The sequence below is a fragment of the Chlorocebus sabaeus genome, chromosome 22 (genome assembly GCF_047675955.1).
Source record: "Chlorocebus sabaeus isolate Y175 chromosome 22, mChlSab1.0.hap1, whole genome shotgun sequence".
Taxonomy (NCBI): domain Eukaryota; kingdom Metazoa; phylum Chordata; class Mammalia; order Primates; family Cercopithecidae; genus Chlorocebus; species Chlorocebus sabaeus.
The window spans coordinates 58,369,144-58,377,895 of NC_132925.1; positions in this window are offsets into that span (position 1 = coordinate 58,369,144).

Sequence of the window (8,752 nt, forward strand, 5' to 3'; positions counted from 1 at the left end):
CTAGTTTAATTTTATTATGGCCTGAAGACACATTTTGTATCATTTTTTCTTTAAAATATACTATGGTTGTTTTGTACCACTGGATATATCTATCTTAGTGAATGATCCATTTTAACTTGAGAAAAATGTTTATCATTGCATGGAATGCTCTGTAAATGCTAAATTGTTTATACCAAGTTTTTTATAGCATTGTCCCGGTCATTTCTATTCTTTCTGGTTTTCTGCCTTCTTATTATATACTTATATGAGAATATTAATAGCTCTAACTACAGTTGTGGGCTCATCTATTTCTCTTTTCAGTTCTATCAGTTTCTGTGTCATGTAACTTGCAGCTGTTATTAGCATTAGATGCATGCACCTAATAAACAAGATTGCATGTTTTCTTGGAGAATTGACTTTATCACTGCCTAACATGTCTCTAAATCTTTGATACTATTTCTTGTTCTGAGGTGTACTTTGCCTGATATGACATTGCTATTTCAGCTTTTTTTTTTTTTTGATTAGTGTTTGCTTAATACATCTTGTTTCATCCTTTTACATTTAACTTATCAATGTCTTATATTCAAAGCAATTTTCCTACAGATAGAATATAGTTGGGTTTAGCTTTTTTATCAATTTGAGAGCATCTGATTTTGTAATTACAGTATTTAGACCTCGCATAATAAGATTATTGATACAGTTGAATTAAAATAAATCTTCACTGGACCTGACGGCTCATGCCTGTAATCCCAGCACTTTGGGAGGCCAAGGCGAGTGGATCACCTGAGGTCAGGAGTTCCAGACCAGCCTGACCAACATGGAGAAACCCCATCTCTACTAAAAATACAAAATTAGCCGGGTGTGGTGGCACATGCCTGTAATCGCAGCTACTCGGGAGGCTGAGGCAGGGGAATCGCTTCAACCTGGGAGGCGGAGGTTGCCGGGAGCCGAGATCGCGCCATTGCACTCCAGCCTGGGCAACAAGAGCAAAACTCCGTCTCAAAAATAAAAATTAAATAAAATAAATCTTCAAGCTATTTTTAGTTTATTTCATCTCTTTTCCCCTCTTTTTCTGCCTTAAGTTGGATGTACATTTTTTATTATCCTATCTCCATTATTACCTTTTTTTTCAGTGGTTGTCTGGGATTAACAATACACCTCTGAAATTAATCAGAATCTTTCTTCAAAGGTATAGTTTAAGGACCTTACAACAGTATAGTCTCAGTTTCTTCCTCCACACTTGGCACTATTGTTGCCATATATTTTACTTATACTATGTTATAAACTCCCAATATTGCTACTATTTCTTAGAGTATCAGTTATCTTTTAGAGCAATTAAAAATAAGAAAAATAAATATATTATTTTGCCCTTGTGTATTTGATTTAGAGCATTTTACATTTTTTGTGTAGCTTCCTGTTTCATCTAGTATCCTATTCCTTCTCCCTAAATTACTTTCTTTAATATTCATTGTAGTGTAGGTCTGCTGGCAATAAATTCTCTCCATCTTTGTTACTCATGAAGTATTTTTCCTGTGTTCTTAAAAGATATTTTCACTGGATATAGAGTTCTGTGTTCACTTTTATTTCTTTCAACATTTTAAAGCAGTCACTCCATTACCTTATGGATTGAATAGTTTCCGATAAGAAGTCTGCTATAATCCTTAAGCTTTGCTCATTTTTTTTTTTTTTTTTTTTCATTTTTATCATTTCTACCTGGATACGTTAAGGACATTCCTATTGCCTTTTATTTTCAACAGTTTGAAGATTATATGCATAGGTGTGAATTTGATTTTTAATCCTGCTTGGTATTCTCTGAGATTATTGTGTCTGTGATATTTGCTAGTCATTAACTCTGGAAAATTCTGTTAAATCTCTAATAATTCTGCTCCTTCTCTTTTTGTCTATTATTTTGATTACATATGTAGTAGATTGTCTGATATTATCCCACAGCTTTTGGATGTTCTGTTATTTTTCACTCTTTATTCGCTTTGTGATTCAGTTGTGGTAATTTCTACTGATCTATCTTCACATTCAGTGAATCTTTCTTTACTTGTGTCATCTCTATTCATTAGCCCTTTGGAGGTGTTCTTTGTTACTGCTATTGTGTTTTTCCTTTGTTAAATTCTCAAGTAATTTTTTTCTTATAGTTTCCATCTTTCTTCTAAAACAACATTTGTTCTTGGATGTTGTCAACCTTTTCCATTAATAACCTTAAGATATTTATTACAAATATTTTAAATTGTCTTCAGTCCCCAAACCTGTGTCAAATTTGAGTTTGGTTCTGCTGATTGATTTGTCCTTTGGGGGAATGCTTTCTCAGTTTTTTAAAACTTCTGTTTGGTCTTTTTATGCTGGGTAGTTTTTGTTGTTGTTGCTGTTATTGCAGGTAAGACCACAGAGATTGGGGGAAGCAGCTTTTATGCTTGGAAAAAAGCATTCCTGTTCTTCTGCGAGGCATTTGGTGTGGGTTGTTTTTCTCAACTCCTGGTCAAGAGTTAAGCTGGGTTTGAGGTTCATTGTTGCTTTAGTCATCTTGAGTATACCACAGGCTTCAAATTCCTTTAGAGATATCTTACGTTTAGGGTAATAGCGGTTTTTCCAGAGGGCTTTCATCAAGATCACCCTGAATTTCAGTTTTAGGTCCTCCATTCATGCTGTGCCTCAGTGGGAGTCTGTCTCTTCCAACTCTTCTGGCAATATTTCATTGTTAGTGGCTATTTAATGCCCCTCAGCCTGGTGACGGGGATCAGTGGGGAGTGTACACTAGTGATTGTAATTAATCTTCTGTCTTAGGAAACCACTGTGTTCCTGGTATCATGGTGTAGCCTATTCAGTTTTCCAGCTTTTTCTACCATGGTGGTTCCTCCTGCACATATCCCTACCTTTCCCGGGTAATACAAGGGTTTGTTTCTGTTTCTTAGTCCCTTTTCCCCATTACCTTAAGGAAGATGGTTTATGTTGCCATTCCCCTCAGATTAAGGCTTTTCTTTCCATCCAGGGAATGGGAAGAGGAGCACAAGGGAGTTCTGTGACTCTCACACAGCAGTTGTTATCACCCTTTGTTATTTCAGCCCAACAAGGGAAGCTTTATCAGCAGCTTCCATGGTCTTCCCTGGGAACAACTGGTGGAGTTCAAGGCTCTAAGATTGAACTGTAAGATTCAAGGCTGTAAGATTGTATGAACTATCTCCCATATGACATCCCTAGGGGCTGAAAACTCTCCAAGGCCTGCACTCAACACCCACCAATTCATCAACTATTTTTACTTCACTCAATATTGATGAGAAAGTGGGGATATAGTGGTGCTCAGAAGTGACTGAATGCAGGAGTTGAGACTGGAATTCCAAAAAACTGTACTGTCTGTTTCCCACCTTGACTGAAGATCAGTAGCCATTTCTTTCCTTTAGGCATACATTTTTCCTCTAGAATTGAAATTCACACATTAATAATAAAAAACCACAAATTTAGAAGTAGGTTAGTTCACTCACTCATTTATTTCAGTGAGTATTATTGCTTAGTCACACCAAATAGTTCATTTCTCTTTGTTACAAAAAAATATTTGTTTGTACCTAAAATATGTTCATGCATCATTCCTTCTACTCCTACCCTCAAAATTCCATTGTCTTTTAAATTCCATTTTCTTCTTTATTGTACTTGGAGTTCCAGGTGGTATATCTGGCTGTTACTCACAAACAAATTACTTTTCTATGGCTTAATAGAGGCATAACTGAATATAAAAACAAGGTCTATAAAGTAATTTCAGTACTCTAGTACAAATCTGATTTACTAATGATAGAATAAAAAGCACAAGAGTGAAAATTCAAGAGGACTCAATAGCCATGTAAAGACCAAGTAGCAGAATGAGTGAGTGTGTTAACACATAAAGGCACACCAGAGACAGTGCCCTGTTGTTTCCCACTTTTCCTAAAACATGTAACAAGAGGTAATAAAATGGAGGCATTTAAAATGTTTCTGCAGCTTTTCAGGTGATTGTTTAAACTTTCTTTACTCATCAACATTAATGTCAGGGATTAGAGAAATGAAGTAGCTACAGTAACATTCAAAATAATTTTATAGAAAATTGTATTTATTTAAAAAGTCTTCACTAAAATGTACTTTCTCATTCCCAAATCACCTTTAATATTTTCACTGAATTAGTATGCATAACTCCAAGAAGTCAAAAATAGAGATTCAGTTTTATAGTAAAGATGGTCAAAGGCTAGGTAGTAGACACTTGTTGAGGTATTCTGGCTGTTGTTAAAATCCTGATCAGCACCTCCTGGCACTGGTGAGATGCTGAAACTCTCCACCATAGCACCCGTATGGACCCATCATTGCACCATCTAATAAACCAGATCATCAACTCTCAACCTTTTAATTTTTTCTACTGAATAACAGATTTCAGAAAGTACAAACAACTTATATAGTTGCTTCTTAGAGGGATCAGACAGGTAGTAGTTCTTGAGGGTTTCCAGTGGCTCCTACCAGGGTTTGCACCTAAAGTCACCCAAATTACAAACAAATTACTTTTATGTGGCTCATATCATTTAAACCACAAATTCCTTTTATATGGCTTAATAATTTCAGTATTTAGGTCCACGGTGGTCATAATGCACCAGGGGCAAGACAAAATCATTTTCATTTCTGCACCACCAAATCAGAGTTTATCTCAGATATCTATTACCATTCATTATAAAGGATACAACTCAGGAGCAGTCAAATGGAAGAGAAGCATGGGGCAAGGTGTGGCGGAAGCGAAGCACAGCTTCCATGCCCTCTCTGGGATGCCACTCTCTTAGCACCTCCACGTGTTCAGTGTTCATGAACCCAATTGCTCTATAGTTTCTCTTTTCAGTCATAAAACAGTTTCTAATTCATACATGTTAAAATTTATCTTAAAGAAAATTGATATGTTGAAGAATGTTATTATATATAAAGGGCACCAAAGAAAAGATGAGAGGACACCAAAAAGACACCTTCATCTTAACTCCTTTGATCAGATAACATTTTTCTTCCCCAGGTGTAACTTTTTCTGAGATTTAATGCTTCCTGAATCATAAGCTATGGGAAAAACAGTGATAGAACTTACGGAAGTATCCTTCATATCTACGAATAAAAAATAAAATAAAATTAATTCAGCAAGACTACAAACCCTATAATCCTACGGTGAGTATCTCAAAAAATACATTTCCCTTGAAGTTTTAGAAACACCAATTGACCGTTGTAAGTAGAAGAGGTAATGACCTCTACAAAATGCATATACCACATGCACCAGGTAAGTAAGTGCTTCCATCACAGATTTGTTTCCCTCAAGGCATCTGTCTCTCCCCAGATTTTCTTCTAGTTGATTGTTTCGAGATTTCAGCTCGATCACAGTTTACAAAAAAGTTATGAACTTGCACTTCGTCTGTTTTTTTCCTCGTAATTGTTGAGGCAGAACTACTTCTGACTCTCTACTGTGGTAGGCATTGTGTGGGAAATAAAGAGAGAAAGACAACATAATCCCTCCTGACAAAGATGCACACATTAACAAGGAAAGTAAGCCATAATCAAAGTAAAAGTATCACCAGTTTGGACCTGTGACCTTCCTAAAGAGACCACCTAAGACTTCAATGAAGAGATAACATTTGGGCTGGACCTCAAAAATGCAGGATTTTATCAACTGGAGAAGTACAGTGAAGATGGTCTGGGGGAAGGCAAGGAAATGAATAAAGCCTAAGGTGGGGGATTCAGAAGATGCCAGTTCATTGGAGTATAAGGCCCAGGAAAATGTGTAGCAGAAATAAGACTGAGAAAGTGACTTGGGATTATATCATGGAGAGCTTCAAACACCAAGCAAGACAGTTTGTATTCCTTGTGTCTATACCTACACCCTAAACCTTCCCAGGGGTACCCTTTTATAGTAGGCAAAAGACCTATTTCTAGAAATCAATCTGGAAGTCCAAAGATATATGAGCATTACAGGAAAGTAAAGTAAAAAGGGGGTGTCTTCCATCTATTCAAAGTCTGGGAATGTTCTACTGACAGCCAAGTATGTGAGCTCTGCAATGCAAGCCCTTGTCTTGCCAGATATTGACTGCATACCAATTACATTTTTAGCATGCTCACCTCTCTTCCCCAGTAGACCCTCTGTCCTGAAACTCATGCCTTCCATATGCTCAGCAGATACATTAATAGGGCAATGACACTTTATGCTGAGGCTACTGCTAATACTTGTTCTTATCTGTGTGATCATGAGTAACTCTCAGAATAAAGTGGAATAGCATTGTTCCAGGACTCATTCAAGCATATAATACAGTTCCAGTAAATTACAGCAGGCTCCTACTGAAAGTACCATTTGGCTAGTTATATTCGTGAAAGGGTTGGACCATTCTTTTTATGCACTTTGGTAGACAGGCTTCTGCAACCTGGGATGTATAGAGTTAGATTTATGTTTTCCCTGAGGTATCAGGTATTATGATATACCTTGAGGTGTATCGGTACCTGCATCCATCAGCATTGCCTAAGGGGTGATTCGAGGGAGAATTGAAGAACCACCCTCTTTACCTTCTGAGAAGCATAAAATTCTTTCTTAGAGAATCAATGGAACCATGACTTAGTAAGTAGGAGTTGTCCATCTATTCCATCTGCCTTTGCACTAAGGCTTTACCTCATCTTCAAAATTCCCTGTTAAACAGAAAATCCTGGCATGGTAGCATGTAACCAATCAAATCTCTTCTTCATGGGGCTTAGCTTGTTATAATGGTTTACAGCGTTTGCTTTTCTTCCTTAACTCAGTTGAGGAACGATGATACTCCCATTAATGCCAGTAGCTCACTAACTACATCATCATGAGAATGAAATAAGAGGGGGAAGAAAAAAAGGTGGAGAATATTGATAATTATATCTAATACATTGATTGCTTATCATGTGTTAGATTTTATTTCTAATTAATTTAAAATATTGTCATCTGAGCATCTCAATAACTTTATTAGTAACTATTATTATTACCATTTTAATTAGCACTGAGAATTAAAGATCTTAAATTTCGTTGTTGTTTGTTTGTTTTTGAGACGGACTCTAGCTCTATCACCAGGCTGGAGTGCAGTGGTGCAATTTCAGCTCACTGCAACCTCTGCTTCCCAGGTTCAAGTGATTCTCCTGTCTCAGCCTCCCGAATAGCTGGGACTACAGGCACGCATCACCACACCCAGCTAATTTTTGTATTTTTAGTAGAGACAGGGTTTCACCGTGTTGGCCGGGATGGTCTCGAGCTCTTGACCTCGTGATCCGCCCACCTTGGCCTCCTAAAGCGTTGGGATTACAGGCGTGAGCCACCGTGTCCAGTCAATTGTTTTCTTAAATTACACATTAGGATGATAAATATGTTAATTTGTTTAATGCAGTGATTAATTCGCGATGTACATGTATGTCAAATCATCATATGGTACATCTTAAATATATATAATTTTTGCCAATTATACATCAGTAAAATTAAAAAAAGTTAAATAAAGCAAACAGGTTTTTAATAAATGACAAAATAGGGCATGGCAAAATCAGAATGCACCTCTCTATCTGATTTCACTGTGTTACTCTGCCTCCCACTGGGGGAAAAAGCATTCCATCACAAAGCTTCTCAGGATGATTGATACATCAAAGTGAAATTTTTTTTAATTAATTTATTATTATTATTATACTTTAAGTTCTAGGGTACATGTGCATAACGTGCAGGTTTGTTACATATGTATACTTGTGCCTTGTTGGTATGCTGCACCCATCAACTCGTCAGCACCCATCAACTCGTCATTTACATCAGGTATAAAGCCCAATGCAATCCCTCTCCCCTCCCCACTCCCCATGATAGGCCCCGGTGTGTGATGTTCCCCTTCCCGAGTCCAAGTGATCTCATTGTTCAGTTCCCACCTATGAGTGAGAACATGCGGTGAGAAAGCTGAAACTGGATCCTTTCCTTACTCCTTATATGAAAATTAATTCAAGATGGATTAGAGACTTAAATGTTAGACCTAATACTATAAAAATCCTAGAAGAAAACCTAGGTAGTACCATTCAGGACATAGGCATGGGCAAAGACTTCATGTCTAAAACACCAAAAGCAACAGCAGCAAAAGCCAAAATTGACAAATGGGATCTAATTAAACTAAAGAGCGTCTGCACAGCAAAAGAAACTACCATCAGAGTGAACAGGCAACCTACAGAATGGGAGAAAATTTTTGCCATCTACTCATCTGACAAAGGGCTAATATCCAGAACCTACAAAGAACTCAAACAAATTTACAAGAAAAAAACAAACAACCCCATCAAAAAGTGGGCAAAGGATATGAACAGACATTTCTCAAAAGAAGACATTCATACAGCCAACAGACACATGAAAAAATGCTCATCATCACTGGCCATCAGAGAAATGCAAATCAAAATCATTCAAAGTGAAATTTTTGAGAATGATTACTTATGAGAATACTTCACTTAATGGGGACACAAAGAGGAATGCAGTGGTCCTCAGAAGTGGCCTAGGGCAGGAGGAGGAACGAGAACTGTCCGCTTCCCAGATGGCCAAAGATCAGCAGCTATTTCATTCCTTCTGTGTGTTTGGCACACATTTCTTTAATTTTATCTTGAAGGAGAGAGACATATTAAGGAAAACTAGTATAGACAAAAGAAACAAAGAGAACACTAGTCCACACCGAAAAGACATCTTTAGCTTAACTTTTAAAATCAGGTTCCCTTTCTGGGTCATAATTTTTTCTGAGATATAATGATCGATCTCAGAGGAATG